Raw genomic sequence first — 15,206 nt, 5'->3', positions numbered from 1 at the left:
ACTCGGATTTCAACAAACTCATTAGAATAAATGTAGATTTCACGCTTTTACAAAAATGTCATCAAAATAGAATAATTTTTGACCTGGTTATTGTACTAAAAGAACACATAAATAATAATATATAAATAAATAAATAAGGGATTGGGGTTTACCATATTTTGACCCTCAAAAGACAAAAGTACATAATTCTTCCTACATCTTTTTTCCATAGAGCTTTAAAAAAACAAATAATTTAGTTTGAAGTGTTTGTTGTTGAGCGCTTAGTAATTACAAAGAAAATATTGTGGAAAAATCTGTAAAATAAAAAATTTTATGTCATCCTTTTAGATGAAAAGTAAACTTTTGTTAGTTTTTATTGTATTAATTTAAATAAAATTTGGCAAATTTGTTTATTTTATACTAACCTTATTAACATTCTACCAAAAACACACTTTATGCCTTACCCTCCTCATAGCAGCAAACCTAAGTACTTTAAATAATTATATTTAAACAGGCAATTGAATTGCCTTTTTAATTGAAATATGGTTTCTTAAATAATCAGGAAAACGGAAGTTTGCTTAGTCTGCATGTTTGATGTGTCAGGAGTATTATTTTTTTCTAATAAGTGATTTTTTTCAGAAGATGAGTCAGTGTTCAGAAGATGCAAATACCAGCGCCGAAAATGAGTAAAAATAAATAAATAAATAATAAACAATAACACAACAGACACAAAAGACAAATCTGGCATATACAAATTAAACTACAGTTCCTGTTCTAAATTCTATATTGGCCAATCAGGACAAACTTTTCAAGTAGATACAAAGAACACGTTTAAGCCGTTAAATCGAACAGCAAAACATCAGAAATCTACATTTGCAGAAAACATCCTTTCTACAGACCATACATGTATAAAAAACGAAAACATTACCATACTTGGCGAACCGAAATGGACATAAAAAATGTCTACATATACACACTACAAATTCTATATTTAACAAAATTATAAGTATTAGAAAAGCCAACGACAATCTCAAAATTCAATCCCAAACCAACAAAATTAACAGCTGTTCATTCATAATATTTTTTTCTTAGGTAATCACTTGTAGATGTCATTTTAGACCAACTAAACATGTCAGATAATTTATTAAAATTAATTTAAAAAAGGGGGTACTTATGTTACCAAGAGGGGTATCAAAACGAAAACATAAAATAGTCCCTAGCGTATGTCTTGCCATTAGAACTACAATAATAGCATACTACCTATATGAGATATTCACTAAAGAGAAAGGGTTTGTATATGTTGTTTGCCGGTCATTAAGCAACCATTGACCATTGTCTGAGATCATTAAGCATGACAATGATTGCCAAATTCTCTACAAACCCAACTACACAGCCAGAATACTAATGTGTTGTATTTACATGTAGAGCGCCTTGCGTAAGTCACCGGTCAACTTTACGAAAGCTACAAGTGAAATCAACAATCTAAATTCTGTGCCTAACTAGAGCAATGTAATTAATTCGAATATCCAAAATTATTCTGAGATTGTTTGATACTTTTTATGTTTTGCAATAACAATTTGTTAATCCCAAAACGAGACCTTATTAGGTAAGAAACTGGAACTTTTGGAACATGTTCTTATCTAATTTGAAATCCACAATAAAGTGCGAGTTACAAAACTTGACAAACGGAACCGTAAGTTTATCGGTCGATCTGAGCTTTGCACGTTCAAGTTTTTTTGGACCAGGAAGAGTGTTTCGTGACCAGAAGACGTAACCAGGACTAGTTTCACTTTAAAGGGTTTAGATTTTCTTACGTGAGATAAAAGATCAGGGAACGAAAGTATTAGTGGCGAAATTCGGTCGAATAGATTAAAGAAACGTAAGGGCCAAATATTGGAAATACCCTCACCGCAGCAAACCTGCAGACTAAGAGAATTTCCATTTACCTGGCTGGATTTATACTAAATTATTCCCTAAAAATTGTCAGATTTATCTCCTACTTATTTAACATTAAGTTTTGTGAATACTTAGGTTTGCCGCTACAGGGAAGATATTTAGATGTGTTCTTTTATTGCAATGTCGATAGCTCAGTATTAAATAAACCCAATTTCCAAATTTCTTTTAAATATATCCATAAACAAGCAAACTACAACAGTTTATGTATTCTCCACAAAAATAACATGGGAATTTTAAATTTTAAATTTTTTAGCGAATTTCCCATATAGGGAATAAGCTATTACCCTAGGTCTCATGGTAAGACCTGGACCTGGGACCGATTTAGTTTTTCGTTTTTGGGTCCCCAGAGGCCAAAAACACCATCCGTAAAATAGTTAATTTAGTACTCTTATTTGATACAGTACTTTATTTCTTCAGATTGTACTGACAAAAAGCTTATATTGGTCTAATAAACGAAGTATTAAACGCTGCAACATTGAAATATTAATTACATGCTTTTAGCCTTTGTAAATAAACGTTTCTAGGAAGAACAAATTACACTAATGTGTTCATTAAATGCTACGTTGATACTATACTATTTGCCTCATTTAATTAAATAAACAATTTGTATTGAAACAAATTATAAACTTTGATGTTGCATATTTTGATTGACTGCTCACTTGAAATTTTGTTTAAGTAATTTAGTAAATTGGTATAGCAACCCAACTAATCAAACTATTTAGGTTTACATTTATTACGCTAGCTAATCAATATACTGAACAAGGGGTTTCCCACGAAACCAAGTTTGATTTTGTTTCAATGGAAATAGGATGTTTTATAGCAATATTTTCTTAGGACAAAAACGAGATAACCACAAGAAAATGAGTTTCAGAAGTTATTATAGTAGTATTGGATCATATGATTAATATAATTTTGATTACTGCCTTGTTTAAAACAAATGATTTTGATTATTTGTTTAGTGTTGAGGGCCTCAACATTATTACTGTGGTTTTTTGCGACTAATCGTACAGGCACACATATTTTAATTACTATTACGCATAATCTACGATCCTTCCAATTTAAAGCTACAAAATCAAAAATAAATTTTTAAATCTCAACTGTTACTCTTAATTATCACCGGAATAGACAAAACGAAAGTATAATAGAAAATCAGGTCGAATGAAATGCAAATGAGCAATAAAACCTAATAGGACTAGTTAATTGGTAATCAGAAAAAGGAAAGGCTACACGGTACCGACTTGAGCCTGCCTCTACAATCATGTGACACTTTCACCCAAACTGGTGTCAGATGGTCCACGGACTTCCGACATTGTCGTCTGCTGTCAAGAGGATCTGCAATGTAAACAAATTTGTGTTGTTTATGAAACGTTGACTTTATCATTTCCCGTAATTATTTCCACTTCAGTAATTTACTTCAGTAGTTTTAATTTGGATTTTTCTGGTCATACGAAAGCTAATTCTGAAAAAATAATACGTTAGGATTGGTCAACAAATAATCTGGTTTGTTAGTTAAGCTAGTTGACTAATTTGAAGTAAATATAATCTAAAAGTAACTGTTTTTGTCCATGCAGCTTGTTTTGTAATAGCCGGATCGCTCCTCTAAATTATATGAGTGTCTTGACCTCATCAGCTCATCAGTGGTACCTACACCAGTACTCCCAAATATTACGAATACAAATTCGACACTAAAACAAAGATCGTCAGGGTAATTATTAGGTAATATGTGATACTATGTAGTACAAGAAGTATTCGACAACAATGTAACTACCACATTTTATATTTGTGTTTTGTGAACAGTACTGTCTTGTAACTACATTTTAACAAAATGAAATACGTCTTTACAATTTACAGAGTTTTAAAAGTGCGTCATTAGTAACAGAATTGTTTATGCAAGAAAATAAAACTGTTCAGTGCTATTCTACATCTTATTTAAAATCTATACGTTGAAAATACAAACAAAATCAAACCAAAAATTCTTTTCTCAACTTGAAATCACAAATCGATCTCTACAATAACAATTCAACATACAGCTGATAATAGTTAAAAACTAGCTACTATTTTACAGACGAAGTCATGTCTAAATTCATATTTACATTATCAACGCAATACAACCAATGTATTCCTTTTTTCACTACTCTGTAAATAATAATGAATATAATATATATAAGGAAATATATTTCAAATTATTTTATAGAAACAGTACTCTCCACTCGTTTTCCAATATGATATACTACTGCAATAAATATGTAATAAGGAATTACGCCATTAAGAATTATGCTAGTAGTATTACGTCACTCTTCAAACGATAGTCACATGTAATGAATGTTATTTTAGTCACACCCACATAAATTACCTTCACCCTTACAACATTATGTGTCAAGATTAAAATATGAGTCGTAATCTAGTTGTAATATGATACTAATGTCGGTCATATATCTAACATAATAAGCCTTCGAGGGAGATAACGCAATCATTATAAATATTAAAATCAATTGTTCAACAGCAAGAATAAGGGTACTAGGTATTTATTTAGTCGTTATTTCATAATACAATAATTACAGTAGGGTTTAATATATTCATTAATTACTACATTAGCTAGATTTTCGCAATTTTGTATTGTGTTGATACAATTTTATCTCTGAACTGTTCCAATTGATCTTCATTGATTTTAATATGTATTTTAGATAGAAAATACCTATGTTAAAAAAAAAACACTCGTTTTACTAACAAGGTTATTGTTTTAACGATCACTAACTACCGCATGTTTTGCAAGACGTAATGGATTTTCAATGTAGGGAGACTCTTCTTACCCCACGACTTGGTTGCACGGAAGGCCAGGAGTGGATTCCATGTCTAGTTCCACGCTTTTCGTGCAGATCAAATCGGTTGCGAAAGGTCAAAGTCTATTGTCTAAGTAAATATTTCCACATCGTCACATTTCTGAGTGCATTATGCTTTTGTTGAGAAATTGTGGAGTGATCATGGGTGCACAGTAAACGTTAACATTTTGTGAAAGATTTAATAAAAATATTTTTTTTCTAGGGTTTTGGGTGGATTTAAAACTATAATATTTTTTACAGTACGGTATGCGGTGTTGTTTTATGAATGAATAACATAAAAGTCTGTATTTATAACAAAATTAGAACGGTATTAATAGAGTTTTTAAAATCATAATTTTTACAGAATTGAAAAGAAAAATAGATAAAGGACAAATAGATAAATAAAAAAAATATAAACTAGATAGATACCAAACTTGAGAATTTGACATAAACTGAGGTTTTTGCAAACATGTTTTAACAAATGAAAGACACCAGGACTACCTAAAAACACTTGCTAAGTGTTACATGTCTTTATACCAAAGACTGATATTCCTTTAAGTAAACCCTTTATTTGTTTAAATTGAGGGGAGAAAAATACTAGCCAAGCCAAGTACGTCTTACAAAGATGTAAAAAGTTTTGCAAGTAAATAACTCACTATAAAACCCTTTTATTAAATTCATACAGAAAGTTTGAAATTGTTCATAAGTCTGCAGTAAAATTATGTATTCTAGCAAACGCCTAAATATAACTGATTTAATTTAGGTTGTTTTTATATGCATATGATGAAAACTATTTGAATTTACTAACTTGCACTACTTTCTTTTTACCTATCCTTTATACTCATTCAATTCTTATTACTTACTTAAGAGTGCCCTTTAGTAACCTCACACACCTAATGTAATCCTGATACTCAGCTATATCTATTGTTCATTGTGTAATTCGTGAACGGATTAATGAGCCGAGTCGTGGCATCACAGTTCTCAACTCAGTGAATCATTTCCTAGTGTCTTCAGTCGCCAGACAACATCGCATATTTGCACGCTGAGAAACGCCTCTCCGTTACCTAATTGTTATGCGATTCGAAATTAGCAAATTCCTATGAGAAACAAAGTTACATAATTGTAGAACTATGACTTTTGGAATAATGCATTGAGGAGGTGCCGTTCATTTTCTGAACGAACACTTTTAAACATTTGTTTAACTAATGAGCCAAACTTGTTTAAAATATGTATCAGGGGACGAAAGTAGATCGTTAGTATTTGTATATCTTGGAAAAAATCAAGAAATTGTCTTTACACTCAGTCGTAGGCAAACTGAATCTTATAAACCTCACTTTCTTAGACTTTATGTAATGAAGTAATCTAAATAGTACATATTGTACTTATTACTTCTTATCGTACAAATTCTTCAATCTTTCAGTCTCAAGGGTGACACGCAACACCCGGGTTTCAGGGTCTCAGGGGGGTGGTCGGGGGGGGGGGGGGGTTTGGTCTCAGGGAGGGGGGGGGGCAGGCTGTATATACAACACGATAATACACTATAATATACCACACTATATTAAAACAATAGATATAAGTACACGATTGATGCAGATTTTGTTAGACCAAGCAAGACTCAAGAAAGCATCCTAGGCTCAGGTAGCACTTCCGTATTTGAGGTACCGGGTTCAATTCCGGCCAAATAATCGATGAATTTTAATTAAGCGATGATTCTGTAACCCCTGGGTAAAACCTGAAGTAGTTTGAAAATAAATAATAGAGCCTAAGGTCCTAGGACAAAACACTATTTGTGTAGACATTTTTCATAAACAATTTAATTTTATCTCTCAAAGTTGTTCTGAATTTTACACTTTAAAAGATATTAGACTAAAACACCAATGGTCCCATAAATTTGACTGTTTCCTAGAGGAGGGGAAAAAATAAATTAAGTTTGAAATAAGAAACTACTATAATAATTATCATCACTGTTGTATTTTTAATCTTTCAAATCATTATTCACATTTACGGACATCCTGAAAACGCATGATTTATCGCGTGCAAAAAGGCGTAAAAACCGATGAATCGATGATAAATCATCAATCGATGGCATTGTGGAACCGGAGACATTGTTTCAGCAACAGAACGTCCTTGGCCCTAGGAGTCAAGGTTGAAACCGTACGCCTGAGGGACATGACGGAGTTCCATTATAATCCGTCAACTTAATATAGTGATTTATAACATACAAGCCACAGTGCCGATATTAATGTGTTATATCCGTGAGTGGAATAGAACAGCTACTGCCTTAATGAGGGGTGTGATTGGTTCGTGAATTGGAGTTTGGTAATGAATAATATGGTGATAAAGGAGTAAAAAGGAGTTGAAGTTTTTTTTAAAATCTGGACGTAGGATTTGATATTACGAAAAATTGGACTATGGAGTTAGTAACAACATGAGTAGTAGTACATAAACAACTATATTACTTTTAACTATGCATTTACATTAAAACATTCATTTATGCTAAAAAAGTTTTCATTTTCGTAGCCAAACAGATGGATGGATGTTTTTTTTATTTATTTTGTCATTTGATTAATTCTAGTATCTACACATAAGTTTTCTTTAAATGCTACAAAACTAGTCCTACATATGTAAACTCAGTCATATAGGAAACGAATAGAGAAATATCATTACTATGACAGACAATTATACAAAGAGTAATACCTTTTAGACATTCCATCCCCATGATAAAGTTGTAGCCAGTTTTGTAATTAAACTCGTCGTGGTTGATGTGAGCCACCGACAGATAGCGCTGATTTAAATTGCTGAATTTTGTCGAATACACAAACGTTTTTACCAAGTCAAACTTAGGGACTGACTTATTAGTTATAGCAACTGCTATGGCCCATCAAGTATGTCAGCAACAATAAATAAAATAGAAAAGAGAATTTTAGACACTAGTGACTGGTGACTGCCTCACACTACATCTTTTCAGTAAAGAGTTGGCGACAGCTGGTCCATATAGATAGAATGTCTTGTGTATCCAATGGTCAATGGACCTTAGGATTGTAATTACAAAATGTCTGCAAACACCAATTACGAAACCACGCTCCAATTTTATCATTAAACCCCAAATCCAGAACTCGACCCTTTACGTGAACACTCTAAAATAAAACCAACTACACCATCTGTCAATATTTATATCTAAAAGATCTTACATAATATCCTGATCAACTAATATCAATAGCCCAATTCTTTCGCTTCATTAGCTCAATACCGGTACGACACAGTCATCCAGTCTGTTTGGTTAGTTTCAGACCCCCATGACAAGTTGGGTTAATTAAACAGAGAAAGTGGAAACAGAACGCGTTACAGAATATCTAGTTGTTTTATCAGCAACGGTTTGTTCAAGCGATGATGTTTTCAAATCCAGTTGATCAACGTTTTCAGTTAGATATTGGTACAGTCTACGGATATTAAGTCGGAAACGGTATAGTACATCATCAATAAAAATAGCATCACTGGCCCGAAGGTAAACATTTTTACGCCACACTACATTATTTTGACAAACTTCCCACGCAAGGATTTAGTCCAGAAAACAGCTGTTTGCCGCCTGCTTATTCAAATCGGGTTTCATTGCGTACTACTGTACTGCAATGAGTTTTACCGGACACCAATCAGCTGATTATACTGTATTTAGATGGAAGTGAGTGGTTATAAACAAAAACACAACCAGAGGTTATGACTAGTGATTTTTAGAACTTTAGTTGGTGGAAATATATAAGGATTTGTACGGATTTAGTAGTATGGCGTAAACCATCGTACGTAACTCGTCCAAAATGTGTGTACCGGACTCGTATGGTACTCGACTTCGTCTCGCACGGGAACGACCACACTCGTCCGGTAAACACTTATTTTCAGGACTAGTAACGTAATATACTATTGTGTGTTCATAATCCATACCGTTTCTGATCTTATATTGGTGGTACAGTTTGGAAGTGGAAACAGAGCATCCAGATTTCAGTGAATATTTTTCGTAAGTTTTACTCGCTATGCGACTTCTACTTTAGAATTTGTAAGTAACAATACACAAATAAATTGTCACCTATTAACAGAATTTGCCTACAATTATAACATATAAACGAGAGTAGATTAGAAAAAAATTCCAATTTGACATCAAAAAAGAATAAAGAACCTCTTTCTTGACAGATCTTCCTCGACCAAAAGATGGAATTTCATTCATTATACTAAATGGCATACTCGATTAAAGGCTTAAGAATAGACAAAAGTTTCAACCCTACCTAAAATCACATATAAACTGAATTTGTTTATAGTTATAACATTTAAACTTTCAAACCCCTAGTCATATAACATATAAATTCCCATTTTCCATTCAATTCAAACGTTTTAGAAACCATTTGATCTTTATTCAACTAAATCTCAACGATTCACTAAGGAGAGAGCGGAAGTAGCAACGTATTCTTTAATCAAGCCCCAAGATGCGTTGAACTCTTTTTAAGGGTCTCAAAAATCCCGCTTTCTGATCTGGATATGTCCCACCGAAAAAACCTAGATTTTCTTAAATCTTCCGTATCTCCCATTTTCTATCCAAACACTTTTTAGAAACCATTTGCTTGAGTGATCTTCCTCAACTAACTCACAATGCTCTAGGGAGAGAGCGGAAGTGGCAACGTAATCGTTTATCACGAGCCTTATCAGCCAGAACTCCTGGAGTTGGGATATAGCGATTATCTAGAGCTCTGGACACCTGCTGCTTTCTCTGGGAGAAGAGAGCAAGAGGAGAAAATAAAGAGAGAGATACGAGAGAGGAAGAGAGAGAGTCACGGCCAGGACTGTGTTGTCGACCCTCCTACATCTCTATCAAACATCTGTCTCTCAAGATTGTAAACACCGATGTCTGCCACAAATGGCAAGTCCGGTTTGGTCCGCTAATGCTTTGTTTATGTAGCCGCATCACAACTCTATTTGGATGTTGAAAGCATTTGGCGATGTTAGAGTGAGGTTAAAAGATCGACTGTGTTTTTATGATGATTACTTAATGTTACTGTGAACTGCTTAATTGTTTTACATATTGAATTTGTGAAAACAATTTATTTATGTTTTGTAAATATTCTCAACGATTTAATGTTCAATGTGTGTTTAATAAAATACCTCATGTTTATTTATAACATTGTAAACATTTAATAACAAAGTATTTATCTACTATTGATAGATTTAGAATTACACATAGTAGGAGCTTTTTGGTCCTTCTTGCCTCAGCATTTTTACATGTTTTTAAATGCAATACGATTTTCATATCTGTATTGACTTATTTATATATTTCAGAAGGTAAATATAGTCAAATATTATAGTCCTACGTTAGTAACCATAAACTATATATGGTACGACTGACGGTAATTTACTCCAAAGTCCAAAACCACAAAATATTTTAGTCCTAATGTATAAATTAGTGGTCACTAAACACAATCTTATTTGGTTTAAATCTAAATATTTTTTGGAGCCAAACAACACGAAATGATCTGTTGATTATCGACACAAACATTTTTTTTTTAACATCTAAACTAATGCGAAAATCTTTAAAGCTATTATTGTCAGAAAATTTAAAAAGCACGATAGGCCTACAGTTTTCAATTAGTGTATTTTTAACAGTTCCATCACTAAATTTTCAAAGAACTCACTTGATATTCACATTTCCCCTTCCACAAAACCTCCTTCCCCTTCCACAAAACCTTCTTCCCCTTCTACTGTAAATGTCACCCCTCCAACACATAACCCTCTCCACTGAAGAGAATTGTGTAAGATAATTATTTCAAGAATGAGAAGAGTTTGAGTCTAAAATACTTATTTTTTCTTAAAGTAGATTTTACTTCCTCTTGGGATCAAAAATTTTTTCAAGACTTTTAGAGGGTGAGGTAATGAAAACGCCCCAATTTATAAATAGTACAAATTCAATACTATTTACCCTATTTATATAAATAATAAAAAAGTTATTTTATTTTAATTTGTTTATGAAAAGTTGCTCTTTTGACTAAAAAGGTAAACTTAAGTCACTATAAAATGTAGGACAAATAAGGCCAACATTATACCTTGCAATTTATTTAAAATAATATTAGGGTTAAATATGAATTTACATGGCTAAGCTAGTTGAATCTATTACAAGCGTGATAAAACTTAGATATTTTTGTATGCTATTTGTACATACACTATTGTATATGGATATACCTTGTTAACTGTTTTTAAAGATTTACTAAAAAAAGTGCAATCTTATATCAATCGTATTTTTTGCAATGCAAAAATAAAAAAAATATAATATTTGCTATTATTTTAGATAAATTTTAGTAAAACTCTTGTAGCTGAAGAAAAAAGCTAAATATATGTAAACAGATTTTCTCGAAAGGATACTTAACAGGTAGCAAACGGATACTAAATTTTTAGTACAGTAATTGATATTTTTTTGTTACAGGTACTATTAAATATTATTTAATTTTGTTATTCTTAGTTCAATTAAAACGATTTATTAAGGATTATAAATTAAATCTGATATATATATATACATAAATAATTATGTTAGTCTTTTACACAGTTCACTAACAGAAATCATAAACCCCGTAAATTGAATTTGTACGCAGCCTTTAAACCCCTTTTAAATACTAAAAATTGTTTTTCTAATTAATTTATCATTTTATCTAACATTTCCTATAATTAGGTATGCACTACACTTATATCCTCACAAAACGAAAATTTTCGATTTAATCATTAATATATTAATATCAAAATCTTTTAATCTGCAGAATCACTATGTGAATTAACTAAAGGATGTTTCGATAACTGCAGACTATTACTTAAAATTTACTACACAATTAATAGATTAACAAAAACTATATCGTAAAATGTAATTCAATTGCACTACCTTTATTCGATAACACAATATACAGGGAGTCCCGGAACTCTCTACCAATATTTTAGGGCATTGTTCCTGGGTAAGAAACATATCTAAATATCATATTTAAATTGTCCGGAAGTCCTTAGTTACTCAGATAGCCGCCATTTTGTTTTTTTCACTTATTAATTTTTTTCTGAAGATTGGTTAAACATACGAAGTTGAAACTTTGCACAAACATTTATGACAACTAGACAAAGCTACAAAAAAATTATGACGATTTTTCAAATTCATAAAACAAAATGGCGGCTGTTTAAAATTTTGTTTCTTAAATTACTCGAAAACCGTTGATTTTACAAACATTTTACAAGAATAACTTTTTTAAGGCAAATTTATTACAAATCGATCGACACCTTAATCTTTAAGATCGGACAAGTATTAACTGAGATATGGCAGTTTTAGTGATACGTGACCGCTTTCAGCATGCGATGCAACTAATATCCGGCGGTCACGTATCACTAAAATAAGGCGGCTATCTGAGTAAATAAGGACTTCCGGACAATTTAAATATGATATTTAGATATGTTTCTTACCCAGGAACAATGCCCTAAAATATTGGTAGAGAGTTCCGGGACACCCTGTATAATGTACACTATGTCCGTTTATGTGTCACCTTCACTCCTTCAGTCAATCCTTTCGTTGAAGTCACCACTTATACACTTTGTAAGAGCGCACACTGAGTCTCAAAAACCATCGATTTCTTTTCATATTCACGATGAAGATGTTAGCTAAAACGTGTTCTACAAAGTTTTAATTTACATGTAAATGTGACAGTTGATATATTTTTTGAAAATAACAAAGTTTTTTTTATTTAAAAATATTTTTATTAATTGAAAACATTACACAAAACTATTGATTGAAAATATATCCCTAAATGTAGATGTTCCTACAATAATATCACGATGTTAAAATTTTAACGTAAGTAAGAATTATCATCAAAGAATTTTTTTTGAAGATTAATTTTACTAATGTTAAATTATTAGTTTACAATTTTTATAGTTTTTTATTGGAATTAACTTTATCACTGTTTTTATGTAGTGAAGTTTTATTCACGCACAACTTATTCCAAAATCAATAAATAAATTATATCCAAAAGTTGAAAACTCTTCGAAAATATCACGACGACAAAGTTCTTCGAGTAAAAATCTATATAATTTAGTGTTTTTTTTTTTTTTAAGATTAATTTTACTAAATCAAAGTATTAAATAAATATCCTTCCATTCAGTTTTTTTATCTAAACCAACTTCATCACTGTCATCACTAGTAAAACTTAACAACTTATTCCAAAATCAACAAATCGAAAAGAATCAACACTCATACATATTCACTATATCTCTCGCATATGAAACCCATCATTTGACACAATGTGACATTTCCACTATCCCAGGGTCATCCTTACTAGTCGACCTATCCAATAATGGTCGCTTCCTGCACCTCCCACCGAACAATAGGGGATGAGTCACTTTCTATCACGACTTACCTGGTAGGGGATGGTGGTAGGGATCCTGATCCTGAATCCTGCTTGTGTCCTGTCGCGCAGACGGAGTGATACTGAAGTGTGTTACCGCCACGCCGCCAGGACTCTAGCTCTCAGCCAATCACAAGACGTCCTCGGGTTCTCGCACTCCCGCTATCACACTTCGCCTCACTCGCCGTTCTGACTTCAAAGTACTCGGTGTCGATGTGTATTTTTCGAGGGAAGTGATCGTTTTTGGAGGGAAATGTGGGTTTTCCTATATTTTTTGTACCTACGAATGAAATATTAAAATCTGCTGATTTTCCTACATTTGTTCTCGCTCGTTGTTTTGAGATTAACGTGATCTGTGTCGCTGTGTAACTGGTGTTTCTATCGAGGGAAGTAAGGGCAAATGTAGATTTTCCTTTATTGTTTGAACCTTTGAAAGAAATATTAAAATTTTTGCATACATTTCTTACACACCTTTCTGATTACAACGTAAATATAAATTACTGTTTTTCGGAGGAAAACGAAGTGGATCTTCCTATATAGTTTTTACCGTTGAAAGATTACAATTTTCTGATTTTCTTACATTCTAAATTCAACGCACTCAGTGTCGCTGTTTTTGAAATGTAACGATGTGGATTTTCCTATATTGTTTGTACCTTTGAAAAATTTACATTTGTAGATCTTTTGCATTATGTGTCCAGTTCGGGATACGAGCTGTATAGTGTCACTCTGTAGTTTATTTTGAGGGAAGGGTTGTATTTTGGAGGAAAATGGCTAGTTACGAAGATTCAATATTGTTTTTCTCCCATATGATAAAAGATTTACATTGTCAGTTGTTTTTACGATTGCCCTGTAATCACTGCAAGGTATACGGTGTCCACTGTATTTCGCAAGATTTTTACGAAGAGAAGAAAATAATATTCAACTTTAAGTTAACTAGCATTTTTGTATAGGTATTTTTAGGTTACATTTATCACAAACAAATCAACAAACCAGCAATTTATTATAACCAGTAATAAGTTCCTCAGTTATCGTAGGATAAAAATATTTTATTGGTGAAGAAATAAGTTTTCCTATATGCAGTGAACCATTAAATATTACTAAATATATATTTATGCTTTCGTCAGAAACATTTAGACAAATTTTCAGAGACGAAGAAGCGATGGGCGATTGAATTTGTTTAGAATATGAGCATTTAACCGTAGTTACCATCCTTACTTAACGGTCTAACTATTAATTAAAAACGTGGTCAATGTCAAACATTCACAATATTTTTTCATGAGATGAACTTGCAGCATTTGAATAGTGACCCTCTCACGGTGAGCATTCTACCAAAGGGCATTTTATTATCATTGTTGATTAATAAAATGTTAGTACACACTATTTACACTATTTACAGAAGAAGTTTATTGCACACCATGTAAACCTTTTACCTACACAACCACACATGTCTCACAATACTAACTATGGAAAACCAGTATTGTTATAAATTATGTATATATAAAGTTATTTATCATGTTTTTTTTTTACTTTAAAAGTCTATTCCATTTCTCATTGCACATACTTTTATTGAACTTATTTTAAGCCAACCAATCTTTCAAATATAGCATCCTTTGAGAGTGAGGAAATTGTACACGGCGGATTTCTAAAGTAGTGTTTAGGTTCTCGTCAGAATAATTGTTTTACAATATACCATAACAATTTATGGTTACATATCGTGTGGTACCAGTACCCACTGGTTACCACTGGTATCCACTGGTTATCCACTGGTACCACAAAATATGTAACCATAAATTGTTGTCCACAATGTCTGTACAAGGCCCACAGCATCATCGCCGGACCAGTGAGAGTGAACGGGTAGAGAGAGTGAGCAGATCTCGGTCACTAGGCTGAGAGAAAGTGTATCAACATTGCGTCTGCGCAGTGCACGGCGCAGCTCGTCCACAACACTGCGCCAATCTGCACTGTAGTGGCTTTAGAAAATCAATTTTCACCTGCCCAGCTCATGTTCAAAGGGGAGTTGGTCACGTCAATTGATTTAGTCAAAACAAAG

At 32.4% G+C, this 15,206-nt stretch overlaps 1 protein-coding gene across 3 annotated transcripts in view; it reads right to left on the bottom strand.

Moving 5' to 3' along the window:
- Window positions 1-13,252, bottom strand: part of LOC128981942 (probable serine/threonine-protein kinase kinX) — a 173,497-nt gene extending 160,245 nt beyond the window's left edge. For 2 of the 3 annotated variants that reach the window (XM_054400939.1, XM_054400941.1), the window contains exon 1: window positions 13,169-13,252. The gene's annotated coding sequence lies outside the window, so the exon portion shown is untranslated. The remainder of the gene's footprint in view (window positions 1-13,168) is intronic. The other variant, XM_054400940.1, reaches the window with a different exon arrangement.
- Between the last annotated feature and the right edge of the window lie 1,954 nt (window positions 13,253-15,206).

This window comes from Macrosteles quadrilineatus, unplaced genomic scaffold (assembly GCF_028750875.1).
Source record: "Macrosteles quadrilineatus isolate MER2022 unplaced genomic scaffold, UCM_ALF_1.0 Scaffold_59__1_contigs__length_746527, whole genome shotgun sequence".
In the NCBI taxonomy this organism is placed as follows: Eukaryota; Metazoa; Arthropoda; class Insecta; order Hemiptera; family Cicadellidae; genus Macrosteles; species Macrosteles quadrilineatus.
This window is presented reverse-complemented; position numbering and strand designations above follow the sequence as displayed.